General features: G+C 48.1%; 1 protein-coding gene across 1 annotated transcript in view; it reads left to right on the top strand.

Annotated features, from left to right (window-relative positions):
- The window catches only part of ALK (ALK receptor tyrosine kinase), a 678,810-nt gene that overhangs the window by 532,328 nt on the left and 131,702 nt on the right, over positions 1-14,780 (top strand). The window lies entirely within an intron of this gene.

The raw sequence follows: 14,780 nt of genomic DNA on the forward strand, positions 1-14,780 counted from the left end.
ATAGCTTTCTATGATTTTGCCTCAACAGTCACATGGTGGTTTCTATCATGTGCTATGAGTCCAAGCAGTCATAAGCCTGCATAGATTCAAGGGGAGGAGACAGAGATTTCCCACCCCTCAATAATTCTCTCAAGAGGATTATTAAAGAAGTTTCAGATACATTGTAAAATTATCAAACACACACCTATTTTAGCACTTTTATTATTATTATTATTTGCCCACATACCTGCCCCATTACACAGGGTGGCCTCAAGAGTGGACACTGTGTCTTCTCCATCATTCACCATTTATTGAGTACCTACTATGTACTGGGCACTGAGGCTTACCTGCAGTTTTTCTGAGCCTGGAAACAACCTGAGAGATAGATACTGAAGCTCAAGACAATGGGGTACTTGGCGCAAGACCGCATGGTGGAGTCAGAATTCAATTTTGGTCCATCTGTCTCCAAAACCAGTCCTATTTCCTTAGCTTCTGAGCATGCTCAGCAAATGACAAAGACTGGTGGGGATTCAGGAACAGCCACACAACTAAAAAAACTTTCCATTGAACACCAAATTCTATGTAATTGGTCCTGTTTCCTTCTTTGCTTTGGCCACTAGCAAGCACAGAGACAATCGTTGCCAACCTCTAGAAACTATGCATATGCATTTCTGGACACTAACCTTACTATATATTTATTATTTTCTACCTATACTTTCCCTTTGCCCTAATTTCTCTCATTTACTTATTTTAGTTACTTTTTGTTGTATGTGTTTTTTTATTTAAATTCAATGAATTCATATGTAGTGTATTGTTATTGTATGTATTTTTTTAAACCTACTCAAATCCTTGATGCAGATAGGCAGAGTATATTAAATGCAATATATTCATTGTGATTCTAATTAATTTGGCAAGAATTTATTAAGTGCATATTGTATTACCAGAACTATTGTAGGTACTCCATATTTACTGAAACCTCCAAAATGAAAACATTAACATAATTATAAAAAAAAAATTTCCATGGGACACCTGGGTGGCTCAGTCAGTTAAGTGTCTGCCTTCCGCTCAGGTTATGATCTTGGAGTCCTGGGATCGAGTGCCGCATCCGGCTCTCTGCTCAGCAGGGAGTTTGCTTCTGCCTCTCCCAATCCCCCCGCTCATGCTCGAAATCTCTCTTTTTCTCTCTCAAATAAATAAATAGAATCTTTAAAAAAAAATTCCATTGGTCCATTTAAAACAGGCTATCCTGGTATTCCCAGGAGTTCCATGGAAGAACTGTTTTCCTCTGGGGACCCTTCCTGAACTGAGAGGATGTGTATGTCTCTGCCCCTATGACTTGGCAGGTCTGCCTGAGACCTGTGGGCATGAAGAATAGCCCTGTAGGTGTCCTCACAGATGTGTCCCATCAAGTCCTGTCTCTTTCTCACCTGTTTTCTCGAAATGAAATTGTAAACTCTATTCAGCAACGCTTCACTCTCGAGCGTCCAGTACCTGGCAGAACCCCCCCTCCCGGGTGTTTGAGAAATACTCATAAAAGTGGAAATGGAGCCCTGCGTGCAGGGGCACCTGCTGGGCCTGAAGCAACCCTCTGTGTGATATGCCCCACATTTAATAGCAGAGTGGGGACTGAGAGGATTCTAGCTGAGCTGGGAGTGTCCCCATGAGCTTTCCAAATTGTCATCCACGTTTATCACTATTACCAGCCTGCCCTCCCCCACCCTGAACCCGCCCTGCTGCTTCCTCCTACGTAGGGGACTCTTCTCCCCTGTTCCCTGTTGTCAGTGAGACCTCGGCCCTCAGGAAAAGCAGAATCGAGGCCCCTTAGAGCTCAGCCACCATTTCACAGCTAAGCGGACTGAGGCCGAGAGAGCGCACGTGCTAGGTCTAGTGTCACCCGGCGGGCACCCAGCAGTGTCCACGCAGATCTGAGGCCTCCTCGCCACCAGCCCGGGCACTCTGGCTGGGTCCACTGCCTCACATACCAGCTTATCCCACCAGAAGCCGAACAGCAGGGGTATTTAAAGGAAGAAGAAAGAGGAGAAGAACCTGACCTCCTTGCAAGGCCCAGGCGACAGGCTTTGCCCACTAGGCCACACTGGTGTCCTCTTGCCCTGCCGTTTTAGCTAAGGCCCAGCTTTAAGGCCAGCATAACCAGTCATCTTCTTCTTGTTTAATCTTGTAAAACATGTATAACCTAAAATTCACCGTCTTAACCATCTGTAAGTATACGGGTTATTAGTGTTAAAAATATTCATGATGGGGCACCTGGATGCCTCGGTTGATACTCTGACTCTTGATTTCGGCTCAGGTCATGATCTCAGGGTCATGGGATCCAGCCCAGCACCGGCTCTGTGCTAGATGGGGAGTCTGCTTGAGATTCTCTCTTTCCCTCTCCCTCTGCCCCTCCCCCAGCTTGCATTCACACTGTCTCTCTAAAATAAATAAATAAACTTAAAAAAAAAAAACTATTCACATTGTTCAACCAGTTTCCAGGACTTTTTGACCTTGCAAAATTGAAACTCTATACTCATGAAACAATTCCCCATTTTCCCCTCCCCCCAGTCCTTGGAGACGAGCATTCCACGCTCTGTCTGTGAATTTGATTATACTAGTTGACTCATATAAGTGCAATCATACAGTATTTATCTTTTTTTTCAAGATTTTATTTATTTATTAGAGAGCGAGCACACAAGCAGGGGCAAGGAAAGGCAGAGGGAGAGGGAGAAGCAGACTCCCCGTTGAGCAGGGAGCCCGACACGGGGGCCGATCCCAGGACCCCAAGACCATGACCTGAGCTGAAGGCAGAGGCTTCACTGACTGAGCCACCCAGGCGCCCCCAGTATTTGTCTTTTTGTGACTGGTTCTTAGCATGATGTTCTCAGATTCACCCATCTTGAAGCAGGTGTCAGGATCTCCTCCCTTCGGAAGGCTGAATAATACTGTATTGTGCGTATAAACCACACTCTGCTTATCCGTTCATCTGCTGATGAACATTTGGGTTAGTTCCACCTTCTGGCTAATGCTACTATGAACATGGGTGTACAAACATCTTTTCAAAACCCTGCTCTCAACTTTTTAGATATGTTTACCCAGAAGTGAATTGCTGAATCATACAGTGATTTTATTTTTAATTTTTTGAGGCCCCACCATACTGTTTTCCACGGCAGCTGCTTCATTTTCCATTCCTGCCAACAGAGCACGAGAGTTTCAATTTCTTCTCCACATCTTGCCACCACTTGATATTTTCCTTTTAGCTTTTATAGTTACTGTTCTAGATGGCTCGCTTCTTGTGTGTTTCAGTTGTGTCCATTTAGGGAATAGGTGAAGATCACACACACACAAAGGCTGATACACAGTAGGTAGTCCCTGCGTATTATTTCATCTTGTAATTACTTCCCGTCCTTCCTCCCTGCCTGCCACCAAGCTTGCCTCCTTCACCGGGTTTCCCTTGATTTTCTGGTTCTGAGGGCAGACTCTAAGATGAGTTCTTACAAAAGAACTAAAAACTAAAAAATGCAAAGAGAGTCTTGACGCCTAGCCAGAGCAAGTGCCCTTGCTCTTGTCATAGGAGACTATCCCCCTTCTAGATGTGTTTACATATCAAACTGAGTAACACGGAAGCTCTTCACATTTCCTCCAAGGACACCGAGCTTCCTCTTGACTCTGCCCAGAAGTGGCCCATCCACGGAACACTGAGAGCTTGGAGCCTGTTCCCAGCCTCCCTCCTGGTGTGGAGCCTGGAATGGGAAGGACTTTCTGACAGTCTCACTCCTCACTGTGAATCGGCCGTCACTTCTCCCCTCTGTGTGTGGTGCTTCCAGCAGCCTTGCCCGCTCCAGCTTCCTTACCCCCCCAGTGCAGTGAGCGCTCCATCGTGCTTACGCGTGTGCAGCCGGCGTCCTGAATGGGGGGCAGCACGTGAGCGAGGTCTTTAGAAACAGAGAAGGCCACAGCCACTGCCATGAGCTTCCACATGATTTGCTTTTCATATGGACAGATCCCAACTGTGCACACACATAGCCATGCGAGGTGGGGCTACATGGAGGTCCTCTCAGTGAAAGGCCTTTTCTCTGAAATACCTGTTGCAAAGTGTGAATAAAACAGAAATCCCACTTTTGAATCCACTGTCAAAAATTACTTATTAAAAACATCTATCTACCTCTTCTTTCAACAAGCATTTATTGAGCACCTAGTCTATGCTAGGCAGTGTTCTAGGAACTGGGGATCCCATCCCCTTAATGTCAGTGGTGGACAGACAAGCAATAAGGCAGCTAATAAAGAAAGCGTATGTTGCCCAATTATAAGTAGAAGGACAAACAACACAGCAGAGAAGGGACATAGAAGTGTTTAGGGTGGGGGCAGGGGAGAAATTTTAAATAAGGTCACCAGGGAATGCCTCACTGAGAAGTTAACATTTCCGTAAAGACAGGGAGGTGAGGGAGTGAGCCTCTTATGGTTTTGGTGAGATCCTGTATAAATGTCAGGTGGTTTAATAATAAAAATAAAACTTTAACGATTTGCTAGCACTCAGTGGTTTACAAAGTACTTTTCCTTGGGTATCTGACCCCAGCCAACCCCTACAGAGATTTTTGCCTGGCACAGCAGACAAGCTATGAATCCTGGCATTCAAGTCCCTTCTTCTTCCCCCATGCCTAGACCCTGGCTTAGCACCTACCTGTCTATCATCTCCCTAAAAATGTATTACCAGCCCTTTGAGGGACTAGAATCCAGTCCAGAATCCCAGCCAGCCTCTCTGTCTACCCGTCCACGGCTCTCTGAGACTGCCAGCTTGCTCGCCCAGCATTGCTCTCCAGCCTCTTGCATGCCTTCTCTCTCGGGTGCCCCACTTGCTCGCAGTCCATGGTCCTCCCTCTTGTGTATCCCTGGGGCTTCTAACGCGGCCTCTCCACCTGGCGGGTCTAGCATACTGATTAAGGGCATGGGCTTTGGAGTCAAGTGGACATAAAATCCTGCCTCTGTGACCTTGGGAATGTGCTTACAAATCCTTGGGTCTCGGTACATAAAGCTGTTAAGACAGTACCTAGAAGATGACAGGCACTCCGTAAAGGGTGAGGGTGGTCATTATTATTACCACGATTGATATCTGCGTCAACCACCCACTGGCTCTCTTGTCTCTTCATCAAGCAGCCATCCCTTCCCCCAGAGCCTCCACGGATCGAATGGAAGCAAGATGGCCTCCCATCTGTCTTCAAGGGGCCGAATCCACCCAGCTCCCTTCAGTGGAGTTGTTGCCTCAGGAGGCCCTTCTCCCTGATCGGTGCTGCTGTCCCCACCCCACCGTCCCCATGATTCCTACTCACCTTTGCTCTCCATTCCAAGCAGCCTTCTCTGCTGCGCCATCTGCATTGGCCCTCCTGGGGTGCTCGGTTGTCGCTATAATTTGTTTGTGATTAGTACTAATTCTCCAAGGTGCGACTGGAATTGTTCATTGTTTACTGAACAAACAAGAGGAGAAAACGACATATTATATGGGGAGCTGTGGTGCAGAATGGTTAAATATCACCGCTTTTCAGGGAGATTAATGGTAAATGTGCACAGAGGTCATTTATAATATTAAAAATAAAATTATTGCTGGGTCTTTTCGGCAAAGCAATGAAGGTAAATGTCGCATAGAGAAACCTTGGGGAAAGGGCCATGCAACAAAATCAAGGGCCTGTTGAGGCTACAGAGGGATGAGAAAATTTTTAATTTCTTAAGAGAGCTCAGCCGTGAAAAGAAAACACAGTCGGCTTTCCTACTGCTGGCCTACAGGAATCTTTGTGCTTCTTCCTGAGTTTATATGGAGACTGACTTTGTCTGAGGAATTGGGATTTTAAGCCAACCCTCAGTGGCTCTATCACGTGTCAGCTGGCAGCCATGGTTTCTGTTGCCTCTCCAAGCCATTTTCTCTAAACTGCTCAGAATGATCTTTTAAGAAAATGAATCAAATTTGTTTTCAAATACTTGGAGACTTGTCTAAACTCCCTAAGAAAAATCCACACTCCTTCACGGCCTGCAAGGTCCTGCCTGATTGGGCCTCTGCCTTCCTCCCCATGGCCCTCCTGACCCTCTGTGACCCTCCAAGTCACACTGGCCTTTCCTCTGTTTCTAGATCACGAGTATCCTCTCTCACCCGGGGGTTGCAGTTCCAGAACCTTTTCACATGGCTGACTCTCTCATTTCCTTCGGTGTCAGCTCAAATATCACCTCCCCAGAGAGAACTCATGCAGCCCACCTGTCAAACTAGGTCACCACGTTGCCCTCTAGTCACTACTCCTAGCCCCAGTGCCAGGCTTTCAGTAGAAGCTCTGAACATCATTGTTCAATAAACCAAAGACAGAGGTGGAGGGCAGGGGGATGTCTACTGTGTAACCTAAAGGAATTAGCAATTTCCAGAATGCAAGGAAATTCCACTTCACCCCATTCTTCTGCTTAAACTTGGTGATCTATTCTGCGCTCCTTCCACATGTATTCATTAGTGCTTGCTATGTGCCAGGCACTCTCCAGGAGATAAAACAAGGAAGACAGACCCCCTGCCTCAAAGAATTTAGAATTTAGTGAGAGAAGCTAACAATGTAGACATAATCGCCCAATAGGGGAAGTGAGTGCACAATTAAAGGTATGGAGCGATTAGCAGAGCACCCCAGGGGGAGGCACACGTCTTTCTTCAAGGAAGAAGAACAAGCAATTGGGGAAAGTGACATCTGAGTTAGGAGGAATTGCCCAGATGGAGAAGATGATTCTAGACAGAATAGAGTTACACAGAGGCTGTAGCGTGGCTGCCTGTTCAAAAAACTGCACGTCGTGGTGTTTAGCTAAAGATGTGAAGGAGCATGGTGAAGCTGGGAACGTGGGCTGTGCCAGCTGTGCAGAGCCTCGGTTTGGTTTGAATGCCATGGAAACCAGCAAAGATGGAGGATTACGACCTAAAGGGAGCTGGGCTCAGAAACTGAACTCCGGTGGGGTGACGCCAGAGACAAATTGTCTTAAAAATTCATCATTGCAATTCTTTCTCACACCTCTATTTGTGTTGCAGGTTACTATTGGGTTTGTTTCTATCATTGTGTTGTAGATATTAGCCTCCACTGTGGGATGAGGGATTCCCAAAGGTGCTGTCTGACCCCAGGATTAGGACTGTTCAACCCCTTCGCTGACCCCTTCCCACCCAACCTCCATGGCCAGTTCTCCCCAACTCACTGGGATACTCTCTGAACTTAGCTCATAAGAAGCCCACATATTGTTTTATGGACACAATTTCACTCAGTCCCCGCAAAAACCCTGTGAATTAGGTCACAGCCACAACTTATAGAAGGGAACGGCCCCTCTAAGCTGTGTCAGAGTTTGCACCGCTAGCCAGTGATACGCTGGGCCTGCTCAAGTGGTAAGAGACGGACTTTGGGTTTGAAGGGAACTCTGAGAACCCTGGACCAAGGAGGAAGTCATCATGGTGAGAGAGTGGGTGGTACCAGGAGGCTCGGGATTCTTCCAGAGGGAGAAGGAACTGAAGGTCTGCTTATTTCTCCAACGTGAGAGGCATACCAGTTCCACCCACAGAGCTTGTGGAAAACGCTGGTTCCAGAGTCTCACCCCCAGATACTGTGACTCCGTAGGTGTGCAGTGAGGCCCAGGAAGTAGGATGCTTACCGAGGTCATACGACTTTGATGCAGCGGCTCTGGGGATGTGCCTTCAATGCAGTGGCCTGAGCCCATGGTCCGCACAAATGGCTCGCTGTAGAGTGTCTACAAACAAGGAAACTGAGGCCTGGAGAAGTGATATGCCCACGAAGTCCGAGGCCTAGTGGCAGATTCAGGCCTCCAACCAGCTCTCCTGACTCCCAGCATGGTACTTTCTTACCCAGCCCACTGGGGCCCTCCATACCCAGGTCCTCTCCTCAGCAGTTTGCATTTTGAGTAGGAACCCAAGATGCCAGTTCTTTAATGAGGTTGTCCAACTACAATTTACGAGGCCCAAAGACCTCAGCAGGACTGGTCTCTGCCAGGCTTGATTTACACAGTTCGCAGGCCTTCTAACACCCCCATTAATGCCAGCGTGGTGGCAGCCGCTGTTAGTCAGTCTGTGCACGCTGTCTGACCACACCCTCACCATGCCACCATTCATTTCTACGTCTCTGGGCTTCTTTCCCCTTGAGCACTCGATTCTCCTCATCCTGGAAAATCCTTCCATCGGCAGGTGGGAGCTTGGTGCCACCTCTGGGCTCCAGCTGCAGCCCCCCGCTCCTGACCTCCCCCCACCTGGAAGCAGCCTCCTCCCACAAATCATCTCCCCTTCTCTTTAATTTAAAAGCAAGACCCTCTTCTTGCTGACACAGCACTCAATTTTTCCCCCTTTAACGAGCAGCATCGGTTAGGCAAGAGCAAGCAGGTGGGAGAGGCCTGAAAGCTGATACAAATGTGCCTTTTTTAATGCCACATAAATCACCTTAATTAAAAATTAATTAAGCACCCTAAAATTTGACATTCATTTAAAAAAGAAATTTGAGTTAAGAGAGTTGTGTCCATTTCAAAGCATCAGATCCCAAGACGTGACTGAAGGAGGAAAGCAGGTGTGGGTTTCTGTTTTGAATGCATAATTAGGGAAAAGGAGTCATTCCCGGGGAGCGAAGCCACCAAGTCTCCCGTGGGACAGAAGAGCACCTCATGTAACCTGACCCAGGCACACGTGTCTCCGATGCAGATCTGAACTTATTTCTACTGCATCCACAGAGGAGATAAATGGCCAAACAAATGTGGCATGCTGTTTGTTGTTTCAGGAGAGATGTTCCAGGGTGCTGATGACAGATGACCGAGACAGGAAATGCCAACATGAGACAACCAAGGGAAGCTTGCCGGGCAAGTGAGTGGCTCAGTAAGGATGCTTAGCAGGGCAGCAGCTTTCAGGGGAGAGTCATTAAGTGGTCAACATTAGTAAAGATGGCACCAACTCCATCAAATCAACCTAGGAACATAGAGCCACCAACAGCCATTAAAGGAAGCCCAGAATCAGGATGTTGAGGATGGAAGGGGTCTTGGAGGTTGGATTTGAAGTTACAACTTCTCTTTACCAGGGGGCCCTGGAGAACCATGGAGGTACAGGACCCACCGAAGACACACAGATCTACCAGCCCTCCAAGGAAGTGGTTCTCAACCCTACGTCCACGAGAATCACCCGGAAACTTCTAAAATCACCAGGGCCAAGGGCCCCTCCTCCAGAGAGACTGATTTCACTGATCCAGCCAGAACACCAACAATATTTATAACTTCCCAAGTGACTCCCATAGGCAGTCAGGGAGGGGGGGTAATCAGAGGGGGGAATGAAACATGAGAGACTATGGACTATGGGAAACAAACTGGGGACTTCAGAGGGGAGGGGGTGGGGGAAGGGGATGGACTGGTGGTGGGTAGTAAGGAGGGCACATATTGCATGGTGCACTGGGTGTTATACGCAACTAATGAAGCATCAAACTTTACATCAGAATCAGGGGATGTACTGTATGGTGATTAACATAATATAATAAAATAAAATAAAATAAAAAAAAAAAATAAAAAAATAAAGCATTTCTGTCTGCACTATTTAATCTCTCAAATCCTCAGTCTTGATTAATCAGCTGGGGATAATAATAAATGTTCTGCCAGTTGTTTACGAGGGTCAAGCAAAGAAGGATTAGGAAGGCACATGGTAAGGTGTTAAAATGCCCTACAAGGGTAAGGAATGATGACAATTTACTACCCCCAGTGCCTTCGATGTTATTCTGGGAAGAACTGCCTTTTCGAAGGTAATAAATAAATCCCCAGAAGAAAAGACCCTTATTAACGAAAGATCCTCAAGCACCAGCTCTCCCCAGAGTTGATCTCAACTCTCCATAATCTTTCCGTGGCCAGGGCATTTGGCATTTCAGTGGTTCTCAGGAATCACTGGCGCCGTGGCCGGACGTGACCAGGAAGCGCCAGCAGGAAGCACCTTCCTCTCCGCTCTGGAGCGGGCTCTGACCATCCGGGGCCTCGGCTTACCCTGCTGCACAAGCTGGAACAGCCACTCACAGCCTCAGAGGGGATGCTGTAGGAAACTCAGGCCCTTGATGAAAACCACTCACCAAGGGTACTTTCCTCCTTGGAATTTATGGGCCCATAAAGAGAAGAAGTTGGGAAGACGGAGCGGTTGTTTTCTGTTGCGCCTCATTAGTTTTGAGTTTGGGCTGGCAGTGGGGGTCAGAGCACCGGGCGTCCATCTAATTGAATCTCTCGCAGGCATAAAGTTCCCCGTGGTACAGAGGAGGAGGAAATGCCAGGGGGCCTGGAAGTCTCCAGCCAGGGCAGGGGGATGGGGGGGAGTTGGTAGAAGCAGGGCTGAAAGAGACAGCTTCTGGGGGCTGCAGCTGTGCCGCAGAGAGCTCCTGGGGCTAAACTCTGCAGCCTCCGGAGAGTGAAAGCAGCACTCTCTTCCAGCTACTGGACCCCTCCTTTGGTGAGGTTTATGGTCACAGGGGAGGGATACTGACTTCCTGCCCTTCTGTACCCACTGTCACCGCTCCTGAGGACCCCCATCACCCAGGGGGAGCCCACAGACACAGTACAAAAGGCAGCGAACAAGGCGTCCAAGCCTGAGGAAGCCATGTAAGCACACCGAACCTTTGTATTCTCCACTAAAAAACGAACGCAAGATACCCCCCACCCATAATACATTGTTTCAGTTCAACTCCCCAGTGTTGGGGTGGGGAGATCTCTGTGGAGCGTGCCGTTGGAGACTCCTGCAGATAAGACTTGATACCTCCCTTCAAATCACTTACAGTTTGCTGAGGAAGACAGGCATGCAAAGAGCTAATTACAACATCAAGCGGAATGTCTGCCACGTTGCAAGCAAGAAGCCCAAGTGAAAGGACGGTTCATGGGAGGGGGAGAACCGTACACTCGATGCAAATGTCGCAGATGAGCTGGGGAGATCTAGATCCCCCCATTGCTGCAAGACGGGAGTTGGAGGAAGATATTCCCAAATGCCAGGGCAGCCTTAGTAATGGCAGGACAACCCTATGACCACCAAGGGTAACCCACGCACTGCCTACCGGCCCCCCATGGAAGAAAGTCTGGAAGTACAAAAGACAAGCGATCACCAAGGAAACTATGGATAGTTCTGGATGACATACAAGTTTAAAACTCCTACGTTTCAAGATGCATCATACACAAAATGAAAATACACTTCTATGTATTCTATTACTGGGGGAATTGTCAACATATAACCAATTGTTTCACATCCTTATCAATAATCTCATACATTTCAACAGGAAAACAGGAAAATCCAACAGATAAATTGGCAAAAGGAAGTAGGCAAGTCCCTAAAAGAGTAAAATAAAGCTAGTAACATGCGGGAAAATATCCAGCCTATCAAAGAAATACAAATAAAACAGCAGGGAAATACTTTGAGTTAAAAATAAAAACCACGATAATATTCAGGGTTGGCCAGGATGTAGTAAGAGGGGCGTGTGTGTATGAACACAGCTGGTGAGAGTGTAAATTGGATTAACTTCTAGAAAGCAATTTGGCAATATGTATCAAGGGCCTCTAAAATGTTTATACTCTTTGATTCAGTAATTCCACTTCTGGGAATCTATCCTATGAAAATAATCTGAAATGCGGGCAAAGGTTTATACTCAAAGATATTCTTCAAAGTGTTATTATAAACAGTCCAACAATCCAGTCATTGAGTAATGTTTAAATAAATGATGGTCCATATTACAAAGGATCGTAGCCATTAAAAAGTGTCGTATGGGGAATTTTTTTTTCTTATGGGGAATTTTTAAAGCCTGGGAAAAGCTTGTGATATAACCCAAATTATTTTAAGGCCTATATACATATGACACAACTATACACACTGGGAGAGCATAGGCCAAAAACATTAACGAGAAACCTACCAAGACGTTAAAAACTCTGGCCTCTGGGCAGTGGAATTCTGGGCATTGTTTTCATTTCTTTTTACCCTGGTTTCAAGCTTTCAACAACAAGCCTATATTTTTCAAGTGAAGGAAGGTAAAAAGAAACTAAGGAGACATAGTCAGGGAATGACAAGTAACTGGAGCGTCACACGCATGTGCTCACAGAAGCACGTGGTGAAACATAAGGCCTAATCACAAGGTGTGAATCAAACATGACACGGTTTTCATTTGTCCCACAGGTTGAGGAAGACTTCACACATTTTTTTATTTTGCTGATGTTGTCTTTGGTAGTGCTGGGAGTGAGGGGAATAAAGGTCCTCATTACGTAATGGTCCCATAGAGGGCATAAGAAGAAAATGTTTGGGAAACCTGGAAACCACCAAGCAAGATGAAGGAGAATTTTTCTTATTATCCTAAATGTCCTTGCACTGAAGGAGGGGCAGAGAGGACAGGCAGTGTCACCAGGAGTCAGGGCCCACCAGCAGCGGTGGACACACCAGTCTGCCCTCAGGGCCACTTGCTTGCCACTGCTCCCACTTTCCCTTAGTTGGGACTCCCCCCTCTTAAGGGGAAAGGACAGAGTTGCCTGTGTCAGTGGTTGTAAGGGTTAGCACACAAGCAGGTGAAGTGCCTGGCACTGTGCTCGGCGGGGAGTTCGCGCACCATATAGGGGGCCAGGTGTCCTTGCTGGGCCCCTGCTTCCAGGGACAAAGACCACAGGTACCCCCCAGCCAGTCCGCCTCCATCGGGGCATCAGGGAGAACACCGCTCCTCCAGCTCTACCAGGGGGAGACTGCATTTTCTGGGGACCGGTGCCAGTTCCGTAGAAGCACCGTGTTGCCCAGCTTCCAAGACGCCAAGATGGACAAGTGGGAAATTCCTATGCAGAATTAAAGCGATAAAATGAATGGCATTTTACTTTTGAAAATGAGCATCATGTCTCCTGTCGTTCCTTCTGTATTTTGATCCTGGGAGCTGAGTTGGAACTGGGAAGGGCGGGGTGACTTTCCATTGTGGAGTCCCCTGCCCTTGGATTGGGAAGGGATCTGGAGGAAACATTATCTTAGGCTGTCCCGAGGTACAGGGATGGAAAGGGTGGCGTTTCTCCCTCTGTGTGAGGAGGAAAGGCCAAGATGTCTAGTCCAGGGAACCACAAAACACAGGACAAGCTAAGGAACAGAGGAGTTGATCTAAAGGCACGCAGGGCCTCAGCTGACTGGGCCCGTGACTGCAGCTGGCGGCGGGGTTAGCCAGTGTATTCGCCTCCCGGGGCTGCTGTAACGGACCACCACAAACCTAGCAACTTAAAACAACACCCATTTATTTTCTTCTGGTTCTGAAGGGCGGAAGCCCGAAATCAGTTTCACTGGCTAAAGTCAAGTTGGAGGCAGGGCCGGCTCCTTCTAAAGGCTCCAAGGGAGAAACGGCTGTCTCACCTTTTCCCACTTCTAGAATCTGCCTGCATTCCCCGGCTCGTGACCCCCTCCCCATGTTTCTCCGGACTTGCTTCCATGATCACATCTCCTGCTTCTTTCTGTGACTCTCTTGTCACCTTCTTCTAAGAACCCTTATGATCATACCTGGGTAATCCGGGTACTTTCCCCATCTAGAGACCCTTAACTTAGTCACATCACCAAGTCCCTTTTGTCACATGAAGTAAATATTCACAGGTTTGGGGGATTGGGATATGGCTATCTGGGGGGCCATTACTCCAGAGGTTACTGCAGGCAGGTAACCTAATGTGCCGGCTATTCACGAGCGCTCATAGGGGCCAGGCGCTGGCGAGGGCTGGGGGGACAATACATCAGACGCTCCATCGACGTGGTGAAGAAGATGGGCTGTGCACGCATGTTCTAGAGCTAGGGGGCATGGGACCAACACCCAGTGAGGCTCGACCAAAGGTCTGTTGAAGACACAGAGCGAGGTGAGACAGGAAAGGAAATTGGGGCACAGAGCACAGAGGACCTTGAAGAGCAGATTGAAGGGTTTGGATGTGATCCCGTGAAGGAAGAAGGGCCTGCGCTTCCCATGCCCTGCAGTTACACGGAAACCCCAGCCAGGCCGGAGGCCCCTCTGACAACGGTGGTGGCCATGTGCCAGCCATTAGCAAATTGAGCCTTATCTGGACTGCCCTGCGATAGAGGCCCGAAGGCCACTTCCAGCACTCGCCTTCTGTGAGATGGAGAGAGCAGCTTTGCAGTCTGACACGCTCGGTCTGCACCCCACTTATGAGCCTTAGGGAAGTCACTCAGCTGCCCTGACTCAGTTTCCCCACTTAGGAAATGGGCAGTGTTAAGACTTGCCTAGCCTCTTCACAGAGCCAGATGTGCTGAGGTAGGCAGAGGATTCTAGAAGCAAACAGCCTGGACTTGATGTTAGTTAAGGTGGGAACTGAAATGAACCAGAAAATCATGGCATTTCAGATAATAAAGATGATCTAACCTGCAGAGTCCTACATCACAATCAGCTGGGAGGTTTCACTGAAGTAAAATCTAATAAACGGGAATCCAATCTCACAGCCAGGGTTGGAGAAGCCCACCCCTCATGTGAAGCTCAGAGAGACTGCAGGACTTGGCCAAGTGGGAGTCCTGGTTCACCCTCTTGCCCACCCAGCTGAGCGTTGAAGGGGTGGGATGGGGGTGGGGAGACTGTGGAGGCACCAGCCATCATGGCGAGGGAGCTAGAAAAGAGCACAGAGTGCCAAGCCATCAGACTTGGGGGTATCGACCCAGGTGGGCCCTGCCTGCTTGTCTCCACAGGAGCCAAACTGTCCCCCCATCGCACACAAACTGAGAGCTGGAGGGCAGGAGCACACTCAGAAACACAAACCAGGCCCCTGCTAGGTGAGCCAGGCAAAGACCCCCATTTAGAAGGGCA

This window comes from Ailuropoda melanoleuca, chromosome 4 (assembly GCF_002007445.2).
Source record: "Ailuropoda melanoleuca isolate Jingjing chromosome 4, ASM200744v2, whole genome shotgun sequence".
Classification (NCBI taxonomy): Eukaryota; Metazoa; Chordata; class Mammalia; order Carnivora; family Ursidae; genus Ailuropoda; species Ailuropoda melanoleuca.